The sequence below is a fragment of the Pezoporus wallicus genome, unplaced genomic scaffold, assembly GCF_028554395.1.
Source record: "Pezoporus wallicus isolate ANWC-B61680 ecotype Strahan unplaced genomic scaffold, APGP_CSIRO_Pwel_v1 contig_8837, whole genome shotgun sequence".
NCBI classification, from domain to species: Eukaryota; Metazoa; Chordata; class Aves; order Psittaciformes; family Psittacidae; genus Pezoporus; species Pezoporus wallicus.
Window position 1 is genome coordinate 1,772,187 of NW_026636730.1, and position 24,205 is coordinate 1,796,391.

General features: G+C 47.8%; 1 protein-coding gene across 7 annotated transcripts in view; it reads left to right on the top strand.

Moving 5' to 3' along the window:
• EXOC6B (exocyst complex component 6B) overlaps window positions 1-24,205 on the top strand; it is a 293,055-nt gene that overhangs the window by 260,264 nt on the left and 8,586 nt on the right. Inside the window, exon 22 of one of the 7 annotated variants that reach the window (XR_008971199.1) lies at window positions 4,994-5,067. The exons of the other annotated variants lie outside the window; for them this stretch is intronic. The gene's annotated coding sequence lies outside the window, so the exon portion shown is untranslated. The remainder of the gene's footprint in view (window positions 1-4,993; window positions 5,068-24,205) is intronic. 7 annotated transcript variants of the gene reach the window in all.

The window sequence follows — 24,205 nt, forward strand, 5'->3', positions numbered from 1 at the left end:
TTGCTGAGTTAAAGAAGAGCAAAGTCCAGTCTCTTCCAGACAAGGGTTTGCCTGTATTCACACCCTGTACTTGCTGTAGGGACTGATGCTCCTTGGCCAACACTTCCAAAACTGGCACCGTGTTGAAGCAAAATCCTGCCTTGAACTAGCTGAATTAAACCCCAAACATTTCCCTGGCTTCTTTGGGGACCTTTTAAGCAAAGAGATAGATGTGCATGATGCAGTGCTGGCTGCACCTCACTTCAGCTGCTGTATAATCCCAGGGAATTCTTTCCAAGGTTGCTGGATTAACAGTGCCAGAGGGGTCGAATGGATTGCAGGATGTCTGAGAACATCACATTCCCCGCATGCAGGGAAGATTTTGGGGTCTTATTAAAGAGATAAAGATTTTAGGCAGTCCCCCTTTTGCAGAGCTGTGGGATATATCCCTGTCCTTGCTCTTTATTGTTTGCAACAGCCAAGCAGGACAGGGCACATCCTTCTCTTTTCCAGGTTCAAAATTCCATGGCTTTGGCTCTCCTGCTGGTTTTGGCCCGTGTTGGTTCCAGTTTGTTTGACGCTTCTCTCTTCCCCCATCCCTCCATCCTCATCTTCCCGCTCCACTCGAGCCTCTTCAAGCTGCTGCCGCTCTTCTGAGCCCCCAGAGAGAGAAATAAATTGTGCAGAAACAAATTCCCTGCATATGAATTCCCCTTGGAAACCCGCCTGCCTGGTTTATAATTAATGCTGCTATTGTTCTCCTCCTTTTTTGTATATTTAGATGGCCTTTTTGTTTAAAGTTGATTACTTGCTGCTCCTTTGAGCATCTCTCAGGGGAGGGAAATGGATGATAGTTCAACAGTGGATCAGCCACAATATGTGCTAAATAAACAGACTTGCTAAAAACACCATAAAGGCCCCTTTGTCCTGTCGGATAGCAAAAGGAGAAGGGGAAAAGATCTCCCAGAAGTGTAACTTATCTGTGGGATCCCCTATTGCTAATATTGTACCGGGAAGTGTCCTAAATTAAACACTTCCACCCTTCATCAGTCACCTAAAATGTCACCTCGGCATTAAAGGTCTAGCAGATGGTATCATCTTAAGTATTCCCAGTAGCAGCCAAGCCTGTGCTGGGCAAGGTCTCTGTGTTCAACCATGTTAACACACCGTGCAAGAGCTTATGTCAAGGAGCAGAGTAATAGGTTGCCCATGGCTATCGATTAAATGACAGTTTTCCCTCCTCACAAGATTGATCTTGGCTTTGGGTTTAGCAGGCCCCAGCCCCGGCTGCAAGTTTGTCAGTTATCTAATTTTAATGATCAAGTTTCCATTTCTTCTGGGAAAGTAATTTATATTTCAGAGGCTTTGGAGAGAGAAGGAAAAAAGGGAATATGTGAACATCCAGCGACGCGGGGGAAAGGCTGAGCGACCTTCAGGCATCCTGGATGTGTTCCTGATAGGAGGTGGCTAGAAAGTTAATTCAGATAGTGATTTGGGGGGGGGTGGGATTGAGGAGATCAGCAGTGTTTGAACCCCCGGGTGATCTGGACCACACAGAGCACATCACGTGAACTTGAGTCATGAAGCTGGTTTGCAGCCTAGGTGCCCTGCAACCTCCCCAGCACCACTGGGAAGTTCCACCAGCACATGGAGCTTCTCAAACTTAAACAGGGAAGATTTAGGTTAGATATAAGGAAGAAATTCTTTACTGTGGCAGTGGTGAGGCACTAGAGCAGTTTGCCAAAGGAGGTTGTGGCTGCCCCATCCTTGGCAGCGTTCAAGGCCAGGTTGGATGGGGCTTGGAGTAATTTGCTGTAGTGGAAGGTGTCCCTGCCCGTGGCAGGGGTTGGAAGTGGATGAGCTTTAAGGTCCCTTCCAACCCAAACCAGGCTGGGCTTCTATGGGGCTGGTTATACTTTAATTTCTCCTTGACCTTCCTGCTTGAGCAGAAACGTGTCATGAAGCTGTTCCCTAGAGGCAGTGACCTGGGTTCAGCCCTGCTGTTGGCTCCCAGTGTAAGCAACGTGCTCAAATAGACGCAGTGGTGTCATATGGTGGCATGTCCATCGGGGAAGCTCTTTGAAGCTTATCAACCTGAAGGACTCAGCCTGCTGAGAAGCAATCTTGATTTATTATTAACGACTGGGTAAAACAAGATCATGAATGACTGCAAAACTCTTGCATCCAGTCGCACACATGATTATTTGCTGCTGCTTTTCGGAACTGAAGTTCACCGCTGGGTTAATTGCTTTTGGTCTGTAGTTATCTCCGGAACATCCTATCAATGTCATATGATCAATAAATAAACTCGGAAGAAAATTTAAGACATCTGTATGGACCAAAATATTGGGTATGAAATCATAGCAAAAAGTGCTTGGCAAAAGAGGCCATTAGAAGCAAGATTAGTTTTCATAAACAACATCATGGTGTGTTTTGAAATGCTTGCTTAGCCTGCAAAAACGGAAGGAGGCCAAGGGAGTCAAGATGAGGAGGGAACCGTTGACTAGAGCTGCAGTGAAGCATCCCAGGGCACATCAGGGTGCCTTTAGCACAAGTGGAAATTCATGGCAAAGGAGGAGCTGAGCTCGTGCCACAGGCTCATGAGGTTTGAACCTTCTTCTCCAACAGTCTGTGGATTAAATGCAGGATTTAAATGTGGGGTAAAGACCTGGGCTGATTCAGCCTGGACAAGAGAAGGCTCCTGAGGGGGAGACCTTAGAGCAGCTCCAGTGCCTAAAGGGGCTGCAGGAAAGCTGGAGAGGGGCTTGGGACAAGGGCCTGGAGGGCCAGGCCAAGGGGAATGGCTTGAACCTGCCCGAGGGGAGACTGAGATGAGCTCTTAGGCAGAAGCTCTTCCCTGGGAGGGTGCTGAGGCGCTGGCACAGGGTGCCCAGAGAAGCTGTGGCTGCCCCATCCCTGGCAGTGTTCAAGGCCAGGTTGGACCCAGGGGCTTGGAGCAAGCTGCTCTAGTGGAGGGGGTCCCTGCCCGTGGCAGGGGTTGGAGCTGGAGGAGCTTTGAGATCCCTTCCAACACAAACCAGGCTGGGATTCTGTGTTTTATGCCCTGGGAGTAGGGCATCACCCAAAGCAGCATCACCAGCAGAGTGGAAGAGAGGTCATTGCTTTTCTTTTCCATCTCTGTTCTTCTTGCAGGCTTCTTGGTCCTGAAGGGTATTTCTTTGCGAGGAAAACCCTTGTCTTAATCTCCTCTCTAACCGAGTTATCAATTCCGTTTACTTAATGGCACGTGGAAACACCGCAAGCAAGTTGTCAATGCAGAGAGGCAGCTTTGAGTTGTAATGCAGAACAGAAGGAGAGAGTGTCATAGGCAGAGATTAGTGGCTGAGGCCCTGCAAAACCAGAAAGAATGGTGAGACTTTCCTTGGTGGTGAGAGGATGAATGAGCTGAACACCAGTAGAAAGAAAAAATGAAGAGAGAGAAACCCACTCAGAACTGCTTTTTCTTTTGTCCAACCAAGTGAGAACAAGGTAATGAAGGTAAAGACTCTTTAACTGGAAGGGATGGGAGCTTGAATCCGGACAAAGTTGGCTTTTTATTTTTTTAACAAATAGCAGTTTGCTGCCACGGTAAATCAAAGCTGACATGGCTGAATTTAAAACACTGCCTAACTCTTCCAAAGGGGAATTCAGAAAGGAACATGGGAGGGAAAAGGAGGCTTTCTATGGTAAGGCAAAAATGTGCTTTCCTCCCAGGTGTGCTGGTTTTTCTGTTTCTTTCTTTCTTAAAGCATCCAGAGCTTGAAGGATTTGGGTGAGAACACTGAAAATGATAACTGTATCTTAGCATCATCTTAGTGTGCTTTGTGCTGGGTAAAAATACCTTTAATGTTTGGGGTCTCCGTGCAGGTAATAGCAGTGCCGTGAGCGTGCGGTTTCTTCCCCATTGGGATGCAGTCCCTTGTGCCCTCTGCATAACTCCCATTGAAAGTGATACACAGCATTTCCAAGATGCTGGGAGAACAATTAATAAATTGCATTGAATAGAATTACGTGAGCCCTGCAGCAGAAAAATGGATTACTTACGGCCCCGCCAGCCACCCTCCCACGGCCGTAACCTCGGAGGAGCACTCACTTTACAGTTCACGCCGCAGCGAGGTCAGATCCAGTGTTGAAACGGGATGAAGGACCAAAGGCAGTCCTGAAATAATGTTAGGCTGAGTGAACCCTGATAACAATCAAGGAAACTCAGAGCTCAGACCCTGAAACTCTTACAGTGGAGTCAGTGTGTGCCAGGGGACCGTGTCTCTGAGGTGTTCACCTCGAGATGCTGGGGAATAATAAGGTTAAATGAGATGATTGTTATTTATTTTGGGAAGATTAAGGATGGATTTTGGCCCTACGCCTTGGGAAATGCGTTGAATTCATAGCCAGGAGCGTCTCTCAGCCACAGCTGTCCATCTTTACACTGATGGTGATTTTTTATCTTACCTCCTTTATTAAGCTCCTTAACTTCAGATGGGTGGAAATGGGTGGATGTAGCTGCCTATGGATAAACTTTGTGTTTTATGATGTGGTTTATGACCTTATGGTTACAGCTGTTCTCTTGATCACGGTGCAGTGTCGGTAGCTAAAGATTCACCCTCCTCCATCTCCACCTTTGCTTCTTTGCCCTCTTCTATCAGGAATTTGCCTTTGCATTTGTTATTGCTTAGCCCAGGTGCACCCAGTTGTACCTATTTCCTCCAGCCTTGAAGGTATGAATCAACTGAGAAAAAAAGATGGAATATAATGACAGTCCTAGAGGATGTGATGGAGGGGTGATGGTTAAAGTTGGGGTGCTCAAATTGTATTAATTGTTAGGATAGCCCCTCTGGGAATACAGGAGACACATTATTTGATACGCTTAAATGCTCTTTTCTGGAGAAGCAGCCCTGTGTTCAGAGGGGACACCAGAAGAGCTGGATTTCTCCCTGTCTGGACTCCCCTAAGGAAACGTAGGTGTGATAGCTCATACATAGATCAGCCTCGCAATAATAAACACCGTAAATAGCAGGTGAGCTGTTAGTGCAGAGGAGGATGCTTGAAGGAGCAACTTGTTCCCAGCTTGGGACACTAGCTGAGATCATGGTAGGTGCTTTCCAGGCTTGTGTTGCTGATCATGGACTTCCTTCATGATGACATTTAATGATAGATGTTCAAGATTCGGATGGAAATAGCATTCCCCCCCCCCCATCCCCAGCTTCAGACACTGCACACTCAGTCCAATGGGTTAACCGGTGCTTTTGAGGAATTTAGTAACTCCTAAAAACACCCCTGCTTTTCTGGGACTTTCCTGACGTGTCTCTGAGTGTGGCAGTGGATTTCTGGAGGCCAAGACTAGCGCTTGGAAGGTATTCCCACAGAAAATTGCAAAACTAAATCAACTCTGCATGCTGGTAGCTCTATTGTGATGAAATGCATTGAATCAGAAAGTTCAGTGTTCTTGGAGGCTTTTCTTGTGGTCAGTGCCAGAGATTTCTGATTAATAAGGAAAACAGCACGGCTTCCTGCCTCTGAGGTGCTGGGACTAAGAAAATTGAGCAATAGGGATGAGGAAAAGCCTGAAGCCGGAGGACATAATGGTAGCAAAAGGAAGGAGAATAAGATGTAAAAGTGTGTATCCCTGAGAAATAGTAGGGAGAAAAGTGGTTTGAAAAAGGCAGTGGGAGCCTTCTCGGAGAAGAGTTTGATTTGATGCCCACTCGAAGATGTGCAGTTGATCTGCCAAGCATCTTTTCCAACCCTGATAAATATCTGAACCAGGGGAAACACTGCTCTCCTGGGAATGGCATCATTAGGAAGGCTGGTTTTGGCAGCTTACACTTGTTTGGATTCTCTAGTGTCTAATAGGACTTGAGCATTTTTCTTGTATGGTCTTGTCTTCTTTAGCTGGCCATCTGCTTTGGGTAAATAGGGAAGGTAATTGTCCTGAGGAGTTGTGGAGTCTACATCTCTGGAGATACCTAAAACTCAACTGATGATCATAGAATCCCAGAGTGGTTTGGGTTGGAAGGGGCCTTAAACCTCATCCAGTTCCAACCCCTGCCACGGGCAGGGACCCCTTCCACTAGAGCAGCTTGCTCCAAGCCCCTGTGTCCAACCTGGCCTTGAACACTGCCAGGGATGGGGCAGCCACAGCTTCTCTGGGCAACCTGTTCCAATGCTTTACCATCATTCTGAGCAAGTCACTCCAGCTCCCATGCCTTGAGCAGGAGCCAAGTGGTCTTCAGAGATCCCTCCAGCCCCAGATACTCTGTGGTTCTCCATGTTCTTCATGAAAATGGTTCAAAGCTGCAGCAGGGGAGCTTTAGACCAGACAGTAGGAAGCATTTCTGTATAGAAGGTGGCCAAACATTGGGGCAGCCTTCCTAGAGAGGTGATTGATGCCCCAAGCATGTTGGTATTGAGGAGGTGTTTGATGAGTTCTGAAGTGGTCAGGCAGTTGGACTAGATGATCATTTTAGGTCCCTTTCAATTGAAATAGAGTGTTCTATGTTGACAGGTGTGAAGTCGCTACTAACCAGTTTGTGTTTTAGGGAGGGCTTAAGGATTGACTCTCATAAGTCTTAAATTGAATGAAGAATAACCGTGTAAGCCTCTTTTGCTTGAGGAGCCCATCCGTAAAGGAAGAAGTTGGAAAGGTGAAAGTGGAAAGCAGAGTGGCTTATCCAACAGATCCACGTTTCATGTGTCGTCAGCAGGAGAGTGAATCCTGGGGTCAGCACTTGGGGGATGAGAGGAAGAGGCTGAGAAGAGCGTGGTGGATACACAAGCAGCCGATGCCCCAAGCTCTGAGTCATGGAGGGGGTTTATTAACTTGAGCAAGAACAAAGTTGTACCCAAAGGCATTTTGATGTTGTGCAGACATCTACATAAGGATATCTATGTTTTCTGACCGTCCTGTGTCCCTGCCAACTAAATCCGATCGCCCTCAGCTCGAGTACTTTTTCTCTTTATAAATGTAGTTCGATAATGAAATAGAAACACATGGCTTGGGTGTTTTTTTCCTCCCAAATACCATGTTAATTTAAAAAAGGCCTTTTTCATTAGACATTATATACACAAGGGCTACAGATTACAAATGCAGAAAATTAAATTGTAAACTCTACAGTGAGGCCTTGGGGGGGAAGAGTAATGAGAGATGTGAGCCCTCCCCTTTGCCCAGCCTCCAGCGGGATGCTCACATGGAGGCAGGCTGGGGAAGACGAAGTCCCTTCAAACTCCAGAAACCACAAAGGATGGGTCAGATCCTTATTGCCTTTAAATTATACTCAGAACTCCAGGCTCGCTCCGTTTCGCAGCGTTAAATGAGTTTTGTGCGTAGATTTGAGATGAATTGGGCATTTTGCTTTGTTTTTTTTTCTTCTTTGCTGCTGCTTCCAAGTAAGTTATTGCAAAAAATAAAATAGGCAGTTCATCCCATTTCTGATCCTAGATCTGAATTAATATTAATTATTGCAATAAATCTGTCTCATTGAATCCCTTCAGTGGCTGAAGTCCGTGATTGTGGCTGTGGCAGCGGCAGCATCCTCCTCAGTTCTCTTAATAAAATATTTGCTGCTTCATTAAGCCCCCAGGGAGCTGCATGTGGTTCCTCTCCCATTACATGTGGTGTGCACCCGTTCTCCCAGCACACACTCTATAATCTTCCCTCATCTCCTTTTTTCTTAAAATCCTGAGCTGGAAATGCTTCTGTGCCCTTCATTTCTTGCACTCTCCTGCAGTTGTAGCTTCTTACACTGTCTCTCCATCCTGAACCTGTTCTTCTTCTATTTTGTGGTGCCTCTTGGCAAGAAGGATGCTGAATTATGTGTAGGATTGCCTGGGACATGCATACCTCAGCTCTGGAGCCAGGCTGAGAGAGCTGGGCTGGGGCAGCCTGGACAAGAGAAGGCTCCTGAAGGGGAGACCTTAGAGCAGCTCCAGTGCCTGAAGGGGCTGCAGGAAAGCTGGAGAGGGGCTTGGGACAAGGGATGTAGGGACAGGCCAAGGGGAATGGCTTGAACCTGCCAGAGGGGAGACTGAGATGAGCTCTTAGGCAGAAGCTCTTCCCTGGGAGGGTGCTGAGGCGCTGGCACAGGGTGCCCAGAGAAGCTGTGGCTGCCCCATCCCTGGCAGTGTTCAAGGGCAGGTTGGACACAGGGGCTTGGAGCAAGCTGCTCCAGTGGAAGGGGTCCCTGCCCGTGGCAGGGGTTGGAGCTGGATGGGATTTAAGGTCCCTTCAACCCAAACCAGTCTGGGATTCTATGACTCTGTAATATGATACAATGTCTTATCATATAATCCTATATCTAGTCTAATGCTTTCCAAAGGAAATGAAGACCCAGACAATCAGTGCCTGTGAGTTTTGCCCATGTATTTCCCCCTCTGCTCCTCCCAGCACTTTCTGAACTCATCAAAAGAGTTCAGAAAATTTCATAAAGTGTGGAGGGTTATTAAATTACTTCAAGTTTCATGGAAATAGGATGAGAGGGAAGTCCAGCAAGTGCTCTCCCTACAGAGGGACTGCACTGAGAGCTCACGCTTTGTTACACCCAGAGAATCCAGCGGGAAGGGGGCTTTATAGATGGGATGAGGTTCAAGCAGGGTCGGCCCATCCTTGTATGAAAGTCAGTCAATCACACACATGAATTTATGTAAAGCCACGCTTGCTGAATGTGCTGCTCACTGAAACACTTGTTAGGAGTTAGGCCATGGTCTTTTCTATAAGCCCCTGGCTGACTCTGAAAATGACTTGATACTTAATTCCCCCGTGGTCTAATTAAATTTTATTTGTTAAAGGAGCTGCCGGTTTTCAGCATCTCTGAAGCAAAGTCTGGGCTTTATTTGCTCATTTTTACCTCCTGGAGCGTTTTAGGGCTTAGCTCACCCACAAGAGCATCATCCCCGTGTATGATAACGAGTGTGCCGCGGTATTTCCTGTGGCTTCTTTATACTCTTTGCAAATCCATTTATGCCCCTTCTCCTGTGCAGGGTCTTCACCACCAAAGGGTTTTGCAGGGGGGGGGTGCACAGGCACCTCATCAAAGTCTGCAGAAAGCTGGGATTTTTTTTCCTTCCCTTTTAGTTATTTCCTATGTCCGTACAGGGTGAGGAAGCTGCGCTGCCCTGCATGGAGCAGCCGTGACCATGAGGTCATTTCAGGTGAGGTGAAGAGCTGCTGCTGGAGCCCTTCTGGAGGCTCCCTCCTGGAGCAGGTTGGACACTCACCATGATATTTAACCTTGTACACATCTGTGGTGCAGGAGGAGGAGCATATCAAAAGCTTGGGGTTCTCTGGGCTCCTAAAAGCAGCGCTGGTTTCCCTCTTGCCCATCACATCGTCTTTTCACTTCTGCTTTAGGCATTAGATCAAGCCATTGAGCAGGCAGGTGATTAATAACCCATGTGATTTCCATCCCTGCGATTACAGAGTGGTTTGGGTTGGAAGGGACCTTAAAGCTGGTCTGGTTCCAACCCCCTGCCACAGGCAGGGACACCATCCACTAGAGCAGCGTGCTCTAGGCCATGTCCTGTTTCTTTCTAAACTGTCTCAATTCACACGATTGGGGTTTTATCCATTTGATTTTTACTAAACTCAGTGGTCCTGTACATCCATTGTACGATCCACTCTTTAAACATGCTTGCTTTCAAGCAGAATGGGGTTTCCTAGAGGCTTTGCTGCCTCCTCTGCGCCTGGGTGAGGGTGTAGGTGTGCAGAGGTGTTCCTCGTCTGTCGATGGAGTACAGCGATATGCAGAAGGTCATGCACCCACAGCCTAAATAAGTGATGAGACGTCATGAAAAATTCGTATTTGAACACAAGGAAAGCCATGGGCTTGCTTGGCTTTTATTTATTTTTAATTTTTCCTTTCTTTTTGGATGCACTGCCTGACTTATTCATGCTTCTGTCTGGGGGGGGGGGGGGGGGGGGCTTCAGAAAAGAAGCCCTTTTTAAAGAGAAAAGAATATCAGACACAGCTGGTGGTTCAGAGAGGAAAATCACGAAGCAAGAGGAAGGAGTGTGGGAGAAAGCATTAAGGCAAGAATGAAAAATGAGGCTCGGAGAGAGGCTTGTTAGCAGCAAAGAGATGAGCAGCAGCATATAAACAGGGATTTCATTGCAGAGTTTTGACTTTGCCTGAAGGTTTCAGGGGTTCAAGAAGCGCTGAACAGCAAAATCCTCCTCTCCTGGGGTTGTGCCTCTCGGTTGTCTCTGCTGGATCTGCTGTAGGTGAGGGTGAGCGGTGTTAGGGGTGGAATCCTGCTCTTCATGTATGATTTACAGCAAACCTCTGGGGAGACAGCAACTGCCGACTCCGGGCTGGTTCTCCAAAACTATGAAGTTCACCAAAGGGTGAGAGCAATCCTGCTGAGTGGAAACTGTAGTATCGCTGGCAATTGGAAATGAAACCCTGCATGTGATTGCCTCCGGGGATGTACGAGTAATTCTATCCCATATGGATCAAGAGATGGGAAGAGGTTGGGTGTAGAGACAGCCAGGCAGACTCTGCTTTCTGACTGTACATTTTCAGGTTAAGAGGCCTCTCTGCCTCTTGCCGTTGCAGTGTGCTTGTATCCCTTTTGTCTGAATTTATTGATGCTCATTGCCTTTGATAGGGTCACTGAGGAATCCTCTGGCTTTGATGAACACCTTGTTAGTGATTTATTTCCCTCCCATAATAACACTGTCCTTCCCTTTCCTTTCCTACATCCCTTTTCCTATTGCCACTCAGTGCTTTAACTGTGTGGTGCTTTCTGCCATGGGTGCAACTGGTGTGGTTGCAGGTGGATGTGGATGTTTCTGCTGGAAATAAGCATCTCCTGAAGGAGTTGGGTGGAAGATGCTGAGGACACCAGCTTCAGCCCCTGAGAACAGCACACAAACCCAGTTACTTTCATTACTTTCATACCTTCCCTTCATTAGTACCCAGTTGCAGGATTTCTTTCCTTCTGGACCCAAAGCTTTGCAGTTCTTGGGAAGTATTAAAATACCCTGTTCACCCACAAAATGAGCCTTCACTTGCAGATGTCTGGGCCTGCCAGTGGGAAACCTTGTGATGGTATTTGCTTAGGAGATGAGCTGTCTTAATGCTGTCACCCTCTGCTCGGTGGCTTGGACCTGTCCTCAGGATGACATACAGCTCTTGCAAGGTTTCTCCTGTTGAGGAAGAAGTCGAGTGGTTTAGTGTTGATTTGGGGGGATAAAAAGTGTTTTGAATACCTGATTTAAGTGATTATGAGATACATGATTGTGGTAAATGGCTAATGCGCCAGTGCTGCTTTGCTAATGTTTTTTCTGCTCAAACTTGACTGGAGGACGAAGTATCTCAAAAACCATCTTCTGCCCTTCCAGTGCTGCTTCCTGAATGCTGAAGGGGCTGGGACTGCTCTTATCTTGCGATACCAGATCAAGAGATTGGCAGGGACAGCATTATTGCCACCACAAGTTCCTCTTCTGAGCGGTGACCCTCAGAATGCTGAGAGTTTAAAGTCCAGTTCTGAGTCTTCTAAGCCCAGGTTTTGCCATCTCAATAACGTGAGAGAGTGCCTTGGGCTGCTAGATGGAAAGTGTGTGCAAGATTCATGATTCTTTGATGGTTTTGCCGTGCACCACCTCAGCTCCCAGCTCCGCTCTGGCTTTTTTATTTCTTTAAATAATTTCTTCCCCTTTTTTTTTTTTTTTTTTTTTAGCTAACAATGACCTCAGCTGTTTGTTTAAGGAGTTCATAACCCCACAGAAACGTTACGGCAACCGAAAGGAAGCTTGCAAGAAGCCCTTTGGTTGGGAGCCTCTGGCGTCGATCTGCTGGGCTTCTGCTTTATGTTCCTATCAAACAATAATCAAATTAAGGGGAAAGAAGAAAGCAAACAGTTTGGTGTAAATAGAGACAAATCCGTGTTGGTTTATCCTTCCTCAGTGTTGAGCACAGGAAAGGGTGAGCAGACGGCTTGGCCTGGCTGCCTGTTCCTGCAAAGAGGTGAATGAGGCAGCAAAACGGTGAAGGAAATGCGGGTACCTGCAGGTAAACCCTGGAGTAACACGTCCTGGTCTTGTATTGTGCCAACGCCTTTGTTTTGGGCTGAAATTGCCCAGGAAAAAGGATGCTGGGCTTAAAAGCAAGGCTGCTAAGGCTGGACTTAGAGCTGAGGCATGTTTACCTTATGCTTGAGTGTGCCAATGTCGTGTAAGCTGGACCATTCTTGAGGGTCTTACTGGTTTGGAGGAGTTTCATCACCTGTGGGCATGCTGAGTTAATGGCTCTGTCAGACCTGGAACCAGAAGTCTGGTGATGGAATGTGGATGGCAGTTCCCTGAGCAGATTCCCATGGAAGAGGGGTGCAACTAGATGAGCTTTAAGGTCCTTACCAACCCAGCCCAGTCTGTGTTTCTATGTTGTGGGTTCTGTGTATAAGGTTTTATCTGCTCTGGCAAATCCCCCTTCACTTCTACATAAAATCTATCGTGTCTCTTTTTTATTGCTATTATTTTTATGTTGTCTTCTCTTTTCCCCTTTTTTCCTTGTTTCCCTGTTTCTGTTTTTACTTTTCCCTTTTGTTTTTTCTTAGGGTTTTTTTCTTTTTTTTTTCCATTTGCCTTTTTCCTCTTTTTTTTTTCCTTTTTTCTTTCCTTTTTTTTCAATTTTTTTTTCTTTTTTTTCTTCCTCTTCTTTTTCCTCTTCTCTTTTTCTTTTTCCCTTTTTTGTTTTTAGCTTTTATTATTTTTTGTTTAATTTTCCTTTTTTTCTTGTTTTCTCTTTTGCTTTTTCCCTTTTACCTCCCTCTCTTTCGTTCCCCTCCCATCCCCACTCCTGTTTGGTTTGGTTTGACTGGGGGGGGGGGCAGATGTATTCTCCCCATATTTACTCCAAATCTCCTGAGCAGTTTTCTCCTGGCACCTTAAAAATTCCCTAGAGTTTGGAAAGAAAGAGCTGCCTTTGGGGATGCTGGTGATCACTGGGACTGGCCACTGCAGGACTGGGGGAGCATCAGCTCCGGGCATCACACTGTTCAACCTCTCCTTAAACAGGACAGCACCTTTCAGGATCCCATCTCAGCACCCCAAACCCTCCCTTCGCAGCCCTACCAGTGCTTAAAGAGCATATTTAACCCCAAAAGGGATTTCCTGCTGTTTTCTCTCCCTTCACAAACCCTCATGCTGTGTCCCCATCACCACCCCAGCCACGAGCATCAAATTCCCTGCTCCACTGGGACCTTGCCGTCATCTATTGCCTTTTTTCCCCACAAATTGCTCTATAACAGGGTGATAACTCTGCGTGCACATCATAAAACATCTCTTCCCAGGATTTACCCCCTATGTCGATGCTAAGGGGATTTCTCAGCCTCGCCTTTCCCTCCTAACCCGGCTCTTGGCATCCGAAATCTGCCTTTGTTTATACCTTTCCAAGGCTGTGACAATAAGTGCAAGGCCATCCAGAGGTTAGTGTGACACCACGTAAGGAAAAGCCTTTGCTTTTGTTTTCAGATTCCTCTGAAGGTTGTGGGTTTTTTTATCTACAACAAATAGCCATAAATCCTGCTGGGTCTCCCTGTGCCCAAGGCTGCAGCACGAGCCCGGCGGATGCAATAGCAGGATGAAATGCTGCTTCAGCTGGGATCTCTCCTGATGCTCAGCCTTTTCATCCCAACATATTTAGTTACAGGAAAGCGTGCCTTGCAAGGTTTTGGAGGTTTAATTTATTGGAAGCTGGAGTTTGATCACCCTGGGTATTTTCAGGATGCCTAAAGCAAGTGTTGAATGTCCCTGCCCTTGGTAGTGGAACTGGATGAGTTTGAGGTCCCTTCCAACACAAACTGTTCTGTGATTCTGTGATTTATGTCCTGGGACATAAAAAGTCTGGGGTCCAGAGTATGCAAACCCTCAAAAAACGTCAGCTCACCTATCACCATCAACTGGAGTCCAGTGATTTCATGGCCTCGCTGTGTAAAATCTGCCTTAGATGCTAAGAGGGGCGATGAGCCATCCCAAATGGAAGTTTGGTGGTGTCCACTCAACCAAAAAAGGGATTTTTTTACTGTGTGGTGGAAAATATAATGTGAAATAATGGACTTTAATCTTTATATTTTCCATAGTAATCGATTAGAAGCCACAGAAATACAATTTTCTTTATTTTCCTGAAGTTGGGAATTACCAAATTCACTGATTTCTAACCTTCTGCAAAGTTATTTCATTTCAGTGTTTGCTTTTAGCCAAGTGTTTCCTACCAGTCTTGTCTTCACAGCTGGTTTAAATATCCACTTGCTTGTGCGTCCACCTCTCTGTAGAATATTCTAAATGGCTCTTGCTGTTTTCCAAACACTATTTGAGACTCTGGAAATATAAATCTCATGACCTTATAAAAATAGTTCTAATCAACCACCCAAATTGCTGGGTTATTTGATGGACTAAATTAGTTTTGCAGGTGATGCTGCTAGATACAGGGAATGACTGTGCTTTCAGGGGGGTATCTCTGGAAGCTGTGTGTTTGCAAAGCTGAGCAAACCTTCTCGGGGGAGCTGGCAATGTCCGAGGTCATCTCCTCCATCTCGTCATTCCTGCCCTTGCCATCCTCTGCCTTGGGCAGAGACCCCAGTGTCACCACCGTCTTCAGCAGTGATGCTGGATCCATCTTCTCTGGGCAGGCCCCTGTGAGCTGTGCTGGAGCAAGTCGTCTCCACACCTCGAATCCTGTGGTCAGTCCTGGCCCCCTCACTACAGGAGAGACATTGAGGTGCTGGAGCAGGGCCAGAGAAGGGCACTGGAGCTGGTGCAGGGCCTGGAGCACAGGGGTGGTGGGCAAGGGCTGAGGGACCTGGGGGGTTCAGTGTGGAGAAGAGAAGGCTCAGGGGGGACCTGATGGCTCCCTACAAGTGCCTGAGAGGAGGATGGAGCCAGGAGGGGCTGGTCTTGCGTCACTTAAGCTCCCCCTTTGCTGTCTGCCGGGGTGAGGATGTTTCTCTGGGTGAGGACCAAACCCATGACAAGTAAAGGATGGGAAGCATGAAACCACATCTTGGTGCTCCCATTGCCCACCCTTCCCAAATCCCCATCTCCTTTTGTGTTCCTTGAACCATCCAAGATGGGTTCCCCTGTGCAAAGGTTTTATCTTTTCTATTTGTTCCCTGTGTGCCACCCCATCGAGGGAGATGCTGCCTGGTGGCTTTCTTGTTCATCTTGAGTTGAAGAACTTCATGCCACCTCCAAATGATGCTGCTTACCTCCTCATCTGCTGCTCCTAATGGATATTAAATAGCTCTATAATTAGGAAAGTGGCATGTTTCAAGCTTCATAAGCAGAAAAGGCCATTCATCCAGCAAAGCAGCAGCAGAGCCAACGCTGGAGCCGCGTGGTCCTTGCTCTGAGCTTGGACCACCCGCAGGTACCACAGCTGCCCTCCCGCATCTTGCAGGTGTTTGAACCCTTGAAAGCAAGCAAGCCTGCTCTTTTTGTTTCCTACAGAAAAAAGAACCCACCCCAAAGAAGTAGTTCCAGGTCTCAGCCTGCCTCCTGCAAAGCCAGGCAAGGGCACTGCAGTGTGTTTTCTGTTTACAGTAGAGCTTAAAGAAATAAGCATCAGTTACATAGGGGGAAAAATGAGAACACAGTCAAATTGGACCCCAGGGCAAGGCTCGCCGAGAACAATAGATCTGCTAAACAAAACCACCGAGGGTAAGGAGGAAGTTATCATGAAAAGCAGGGGATATATTAGTTTAGTTTAGAGTGGGTTGGGGTTTGTTTTTTCTCGCGAAGAAAGGAAGGTATTTCAAGCACTTGAACTTGAGCGTCTCTGTTTCGCCGCCCAGACGGTCTCCTCTCGACCGGCCGAGTGACCTCTGCCAGCGGATGCTGAGCTCTCCCTTTCCCTCCGTGTCAGCTGGGAGATGAAGAGGCGGCTGCCTCTGCCTCCCGTCGCGCCTGCGTCTTGGAAATAAATGGGAGCGCGGCGACGGGCTGCGGCGCGCTGCGTGAAGAGGGCAGCCAGAGTTTAGGAGGCCGTGGCCTGACAAAGGTTTCCTGCTGGGTGAAGGGAGCCACCAGACCCGATATCGCACCTTGTTGCTCTTTTCTTTTTGCTCTTTCTTGGTTTGGGGTTTTTTTTTTGAGCAGAAAGACATATAAACCCACCACGGGTTATCGCTGCTCACAGCGGGCATGCAGAGCCCCTTGTTCCTATGGGAATCATAGAGTCGTAAACCACGTTGGAAAAGACCTTTAAGATGATCAAATCCATCAAGGGCACCACTAACCCACGGCACTGAGGGCCTCGTCTACACCATGTGTGAACATCTGCGGGGACGGTGACTCCAGTCCTGCCCTGGGCAGCTTGTTCCAATGCCTGAGCACCCTTTGGGGCAGGAATTGTTCCTCAGCTCCTATCTAAACATCCCCTGGTGCAGCTTGAGGCCGTTTCACCTTCTCCCATCCCTTGTTCCTTGGGAGCAGAGCCCCCCACCTCCTCACTCCACCCTCCTGTTGGGCAGTTGTAGAGAGCTGCCACAGAGCCCCTACACAACTCATTGCATGCTCCGGCGCAGAGAACAACACTGCCTCCCTCCTATTCCCTCCTATAGCTGCTTCTCCATCTCCTGCACGTGCCGGCGCGCTCCAGGCTGGTTCCCAGCAGCTCCCGGCCTTTCCACCGCTCCCCCTGCCCAAGGAGGACGGGAGGAAGCGCGCCGATAATGCTCATTAAATTTATAGCGGCGTCGCGCTGCACTGTTTAATCAAGGTTACGTGACTGTGTGCTGCCGCGCAGGGTACAAGTTCAGCGCAAGGTGAATCTTGTCTGAGATAATCTGAAAGTTCACTCGGAGGTGAAGGCAGCCGCAGCTTCTCGTAGACCAGTTGGGGTTAGCAAGAGGTCACCTCCTTTTTCTTTTCCTCTTTTTTGTGTGTGTGTGTGTGTGTGTAAACCCCTTTTTTAATGGGTAAACAAAAGGAAAAATGCAACTTTGCAGAGGACTTGGCATCAGCTGAGGAACAGGAAGAGTAACTGTGGCGTGCTGGCCCTGTGCTGCGGTTTGGTACCCGGGCTGCAGCGCTCGGGGAGGGTGATGCCAGCACGTTTAGGGACAGCGGGAGCAGTTCAGTTCCACTCGCGTGGCTTTCTTGCACTGTGGCAAGGAGGGGACCCTGAGAGCTGGGCTCAAAAAGGCTTCGCTGGTTTGCTTATCTGTACTGGTGGGACCCCCCCCCAGTGAGGAGAACACTCAGTGCCCCTCACCAGGGTGTCTGGGCATCACGTCCTGGCTGCTGGTGGCGCCAAGTGGGGCTGTATTTAGCTGAAAATTGGGCTCAGTCGTTTTCTGGGCAGACCCTGGTCACTGCAGGTATCTGAATTTGCAGATGAGGAGCATTAACCCCTTTTGTCCCAAAAGCTTTCTGTCTGCAAATCCCTGCTCCACCAATTATGGGAACATTTTCTACTAGAACGGAGGCATCTAAAGTAATTTTTCCCCTCTGATACTATAGGATCGATGAAGGAGTGATTTGTCTATAGGTTTATTTGGAGCACTGCTGCTTTTCTCCCCTCTCAAGCCACTTTCCTGTGTTTAGGGGGTTTTGTGTTTCTTTTCTGTGCTCTTCTTAACTCTTCACCTCTTGTACTAAAGCATCCTGATCTGCCATTGAGATACTGGGATTTTCCATGTTATTTCTTCCTATTTTCTTCAGAGCTCCTGATTTTGGAGTGAGGGTCAGGCAGGCTAAGTCAGGTAAATGCACCAGGCTGTGTGCACCCACACCGCAGCAGCAGAGAAGGTATTTCTGTATACAGAGGGTACCTGAATGCACAATGCTATCATTTCCCCACCACAGAGCAGAAGGTCTTTTCCCATCAGCAAATCCACCTTTTCCTCCCCATAATAGCTTCAAAAATGCTTCTAATTACCTACAAGCTGAGTATTTCCCGAGCTTTGCAGTCCAAATTCAGCCCAGGTAACCTCAGATACTGACCCCAAGCATTTAGCCAGGCTCCATCCTTACTAAGCTGAGCAATGGGTGCACCGTCTGGCTGTGGCCACTGAAGATCTGAGCCGGAGAGGCTACCAAGGGGATGCTTCTAAAGGAGACATCTTTGCTTGGGGAATGAATCCCCCTTTGTGATGGTTAAATGGAAACGCAAAGTGTTATTCAATAGCGGTCCCTGGAGAAGGCTCTTCCGAGGCTCTTTCATTTCTTTTGGCTGCTGCCCAGTATTGTCTCTTTGTCTTATTGTAGGATCTGGAGGGTAGAAATACGGTCGTCTTCTCTGGAAAAGCACCATGCAAACTTGTGAACCTGCGTGGAGAATTTGATGAGTCTAAATAATCATTTTCATGAGTGCAAATTGGCTACTAAATCCAGCAGGGCAGAGTTGCCTCTTGTTCTTTTGGCCATTCATAGAATCCCCCATCTGGGCGGTTATCACCAGAACCAACTGATTTTTGTTCACAAACATTGAAATCCCTGTGGTTTCGGACCAAATCATTTTCATGCCTTGCTGGGTTTTCTTTTTCCAAGCAGCACTGCATAGTGTTTTGTGATGGCTGGAGAAACTTGGGATTTCCCTAGAATTCAACGTAGCCTTCTCTGCGGGCAAGCCTCCAGTGAATGACTAAAGCCACAATCCTGCACCATCAAAGTCAGCAGGAGTGTGAACGAAGTGGGTAGGGACTTTCCAGCCATCTTCAAGACTGTCATAGAATCATAGAAACATAGAATAGTTTGGGTTGGAAAGGACCTGAAAGCTCATCCAGTTCCAATCCCCTGCCATGGGCAGGGACACCTTCCACTAGAGCAACTTGCTCAAGACCCTGTCACCGTAACGCGCTGTGCTAATCCTCGGCGTCTCCACCCTCGCTCTTGGGCTGCTTTGCATCACGTCTCTTGAAGCTCAACAACCTTCTGTGGCTCCTTCATGTGGTTTCGTGTCGCAGGCTGGGAGGAGAAGGTGGATTCCTCAAAGCCGTATTTTACCCGAAAGGGAGGTTTTTCGCTGTAAGCGCGGAAATGAGCTGCAATCAGAAACAACATTTTCTCAGGTAAAGCTGTTAAAGATTTTAATGAGACCCTTGGAGTGAATATCTTCTGAGACAGTAGAAAAGTCAACCCGTGTAATTACAGCATTACTTCAAAGCAGGTGAAAAGCCAGGAGTTTTCCTCGTAATAAACGATGAACGGTTGCAGATGGGAAACCAGAAGAACTTTCTGAGCACACAGCACAGGCAAAAACCTTTCTGGAGGCCTTCCCCTGGAAATCTGATGTAAGAAATACAATTGCCTATAAACAGGCAATAATGCAAATCTGAAAATAATCCAAACTGAACAAATTAGGGCTGTGGAGGTCTCAAGCCTTTCTCCATTACACACTGTCCTATCCGCCATAAATGTTTCCAGATTCTTCTCATGCTTTTTTCCAAGAACTGTTTCACTTTTGCAGAGATAAGTAAACAGAAAACAAAGAGAAGGAAGATAAAGTTTCTGCCTTAACTCACAAAATCAATCCAGTTAAAATGTGAGATGAGGAACTTGGAATCAGTTCTCCTCCCTCCAGCATGAGTGTTCAGGAGGAAGGATAACCCCTGGTGGAACATCTGCCCAGGAGACCTGGAGGGGTCACTTGAGCTTTGGCTTGTTGTGCCTTATAGAGAGGTCCAAGCAGGCTGGACAGCATTCTGGGATCTGCAGTGACTCCTAGATGTCCATCCCTCTCTTGCAGACAGGTCTGGTAAGCAGCTAAAATAAGACTAACCTTCCCTGTGCCCTGTGTGTGTTGATCCATTGGCGTGTGCAACATCAGGTTACTGCGGGTGTTACCCAACCCCTCATGCAAAGTACACTCAATACCTAGAGCAAATCTTAGTTTCCAGTGAAATCAGTGACAAATCTACTCCTGCTTTCACTTAGGCCACAATTTTACCCTCTCTGTCTTTCACAAGTGAACTAACAAACGTGATGTTCCAATTCCTGGTGCCTTTTCTTAGAAACCCACATCTCTTCATGGGTTAGAGTATTTCTTTCTCTTTCAGTATTAATTTCCCACAAGGCATAATTGAAACCTCACCAAAATAAATTATTTTGAATGTACTTGTCTGATGCTGGAAACTCTTTGGGCTTTTGTGCTCTGTAACTATTACCCGTTGGCTGGTAGTAGGGGCTGCTCGACCAGGGATGGGGATGTGCTGTGGGCAAGCTTAGGCATGGGCAAACTGGGAACTGGCACTGGTTTGAATTCAGTTGTCTCTTGTGCTTTTATGGAGCAGGACCAGGTCTTACCTGGGTGTTTTCTGGTGCCACTAGAAGCGTCTTGTCCCTTTGTACAGATGGGTTTAGGTGGGAGGATAGAAGACCCCAAGTGCTGCATTCCTCTGATCCTCTTATCACCTTTATCAAAGGAGCTGTGGAGTTAAATCGATGAAATGACCTTTTTAAAGGCCTCGGTACGTTGGTAAGCTAATGGTGTGATCTCTTGCAAGCTGAAGCATGGTTGGTTTGTAGAAGGTCAAAGGCTGATCATTCTTCACGCTGCTTGCAACAAAGACTGGGGAAGAGGAGCATCAGCCTCCAGCTGGGAAACCACCAAACCCAACTTATAATTAACACTTCTGTGCACCCTGGCATCCAAGGGACGTAAAGCTCATCATGAAAGCTTGACCATAACAGTGTGGCATTGCTGTCCCTTCCACATTGATCTGAACCTCCCCCAAAACCAAGGAAGATCTCACGCACCCACTGTTGGCACCATCTAGACCCAGGCCAGGCTCCTCCAGACGCCTGGCTGTCTCCTGCTTTAAGTCACAGCAAGTTACCTCTAATTCCCTTAGCTTGGTTGGATGTGAGAAATCCGGGATAATTGCCTTTGACTTTGTTGAAACAGGTCGCAGGGTTTGCCAGCTAATGGTCTTGAGTCGTCTTTCCCTTTTCATCCGTCGGTGTTTGTGTGTATGCTTATGCTGATGGTGTTTGTTTTGGGGTTCCTTAATAGCAGGTGGTGCTTTGCAGAAGGCTTGTCGGGCAATAACACCTCATAGCCCAGCTCTGGCCAGCCCCAGCGTGGTCCCCGAGCACTACAGAGTCAACAGCTCTTAGTAGAGAGGAGTCTGTCTCCTGCTGTACATGTGCTTAGAGGAAGAAGAACTAAAAGGGTAGTTAACAGCTGCAGAGACACGAGGATTCCCTGATTTAGGCTTTTATCAGAGGGAAGATTCAGTTCTTTAAAGGATGTTTCCCACCAGCCCTCACACCATCTGGTTTCTGGTGGATCTGGTGACGCTATGATGGTGTTGGCGGAGGAAAGTCCTTTTCAAACCATTTTGATGCTCTCTCTTGTCATTGTGAGTAAATATGCTGGGTAAAAGGGAAGGGCTGTTTGGTTCTGGGATAGAATAGTGGAACCATAGAACAGCCCAGGTTAGAAGGGATTGAAAGATCATTTGGTCCAGTCTTTTGTGGTAAGGAAAGCCTAGCGGAGATGGTCTGGCACCCTGTTCCATCGCATCCATTCCATCACCTCCAGCACTGGGGACTCCACCACATCCCCAGGGAAGTTGTTCCAGTGGATGGTTGTTCTCACTGTGAGAAATTTCTTTCTTGTATTGAGATGAAACCTCTCCTGTGGCAACATGGAGACATTACTGCTAGTAATGTCTCCAGTGTCTTGTAATGACTGCTACTGCTGAACCCAGGACACTTCCCCATGTGGCTCCTTGTAAAGAGAAAGCCTTCATCCTCCATGTAGCTACTCTTTAAGTATTGGAATACTGTGATGGGGGTCTTCACTTCTCCAGGAAGAGACTAGGCCTTGAAGGAGAGTGAGGGTCTTCATGATGGGGTTGTTTCTCCTTTACCATCTGTGGTTGGACTATAGGGTGACTTCGTGTCTTGGAGCAGCTCCAGCTGTGAACAGTTGCTCTTTGCTTTTAATTTGGATGAGTTTTGCTTCCTGCTTCAGTGGCTGCAACATCATGTCACGTGTGGTGGAGGTTCTATCTCAGGAAGCTCTTCCCTCTGCTGACAGGGGATGATCACACTATTCCAGTAGAATTGTCCATGAGTTTGGAGCATTTGGTGTGTCTCTAGTGGCGGTTTCCTGCAGGTCTTAAGTGTTTGGGTGCAACTCCCTGTTTGTGGATGGTCAGAGTGATGCTGCATCAGTTCAGAAGAGGGAAAAGTTAAAAACAGGAGAGCCAGGTATTGCATGAAGTCAGGGTTATCAGGAATTTTCATCTGCTCTGCAATAACACTTGCCCTTCTTGTCTCAGGCTTGAGGAGAGGAGGAGAGGTCCTTGGGGCTGAAGGAACCCCACATCTAAAGTTATCCCTGCAGCATCGTATGAGATAGGACAGGGGGGTTTTGCATGTGTTTATTTTCATCTTAGGAAACGTGAGTCTCCCTTTCCTGCTGTCTTTGTTATCTGTAGGCACCATAGGCCAGCTCCTGGGTTTGTGCAGAGCCTGCTGTGATGCTGGTATAAGCGTGGAAATACTGGTGCTTTCCTTGATCTTGTTCCAGGGTGCTGGCGGAGCTCGCTAACTGTGTTTAGAATCCCTTTGGGTTCACATTACATTATTTCTGGCTTGGCTGAAAGAACTTTGTCCAGATCCAATGCTGTTGTCTCATGTCAGACAGAACGTAGTGTCCCGGTTCCTTTGCATCTGGAGGGAAAAGCTTGGGAAGTCATTGCTATGTCCCTCCAGCGTGCAATGAGGTTGCACCATCATTTCCCTGTACGTGATGTCAGGGGTGTGAAAACATGAGATTTGAGGAGTCGGAGATGGTGATGTTAGAAGGGAGTGAGGTGGTTTTCGAGGTAGAACTGGGGGGAATGGGGAAAAGGTGTTTCTCAGCCCCTGCCAAGAGGAGCCTGAAGCAGGACTGGAACTGGTTCCCAGTTTAATTCTTTTTTCCCAGCGTTGCCATCTCTTGAATCCCCATTTGAGTTAAAGTTCATGTCTATGTATAAAAGCATAGGGTTTGGGGTATCTTTCTGTAGCATATTCAAACCATTCTCCATTTTTTCATTTTTGTTACTATATGTGTGAACCTCTGCTCTGGAGACAGGCCAAGGGTGCAGGGGTTTTCAGCCTGGACAGGGAAAGGCTCCAGGAGACCATAGAGCAGCTCCAGTGCCTAAAGGGGCTGCAGGAAAGCTGGAGAGGGGCTTGGGACAAGGGCCTGTAGGGCCAGGCCAAGGGGAATGGCTTGAACCTGCCCGAGGGGAGACTGAGATGAGCTCTTAGGCAGAAGCTCTTCCCTGGGAGGGTGCTGAGGCGCTGGCACAGGGTGCCCAGAGAAGCTGTGGCTGCCCCATCCCTGGCAGTGTTCAAGGCCAGGTTGGACACAGGGGCTTGGAGCAAGCTGCTCTAGTGGAAGGGGTTGGAGCTGGAGGAGCTTTAAGGTTCCTTCACCACAAACCAGGCTGGGGTTCTGTGATTAATGCATGAGTTGTGATGTAAATTACTGTTAGTTTCTAAGAACTCCAGAGAACCTCTCCCCACTCCTGCAGCAAGATGCTTCTCCCACCCTGGGAAGCTGCAGGGTCGCAGCCCTGCACAGCACACACAGCACGTCTGCAGCTTCTGAGCTTATTCCACTTTCACATCATCACGCTAAAAGCTGCTCTTTTTTTTTTTCCTCTCCCTCTTCTTTTCCTTTCCCCCCAGTGTATATGCTGTCGAGTTTGATTTATAGCCTTGAAAAGGAGACTCCAGTTTGAGGAATTAATGGTATTTGCATATTTTATTTGGAAACTCCCCTGGCAGACCCGCTGCAGCCCAGCGCCGCGGTGCAGGCGGGTTTTTCCTTTCTCTTCCCCCCCCCCAGTCATTCACATTTAGCAGCAGAGGTGAAAAGTTTAAACAGTAAAACCAATAAAACCACATTTATGTGACAGATAAATCGCTTCGAGGCAGCTTGCTCTGAGCCATCGGGCTTCCTCCTCGCAAGACCTCTTCTCCTCTGGTACATGACCTGCGGCGGAGCCCTGGGAGCGCCGGCGATGCCCTGTGCCACACGGCAGCCAGGGGCAAAGGTGCTGGCCCCGGCTATCCTCAGACCTGCCTCGCCAGCAAGATGGATGTGAGCAAGCAGTTGTAAAATACACAGGCTATCCATCACTGTCGTGAGCTGGCCGGGGGGAGTCTGGGTCTCCCAGTGCCTGGGGAAGGTCCAGCCCAGGTTGGGAGCACATTTAGGATGGGGCTTATTTAGAATCACAAGATCATTTAGGTTGGAAAAGACCTTTGAGGTCATCGAGCCCAGCTGTT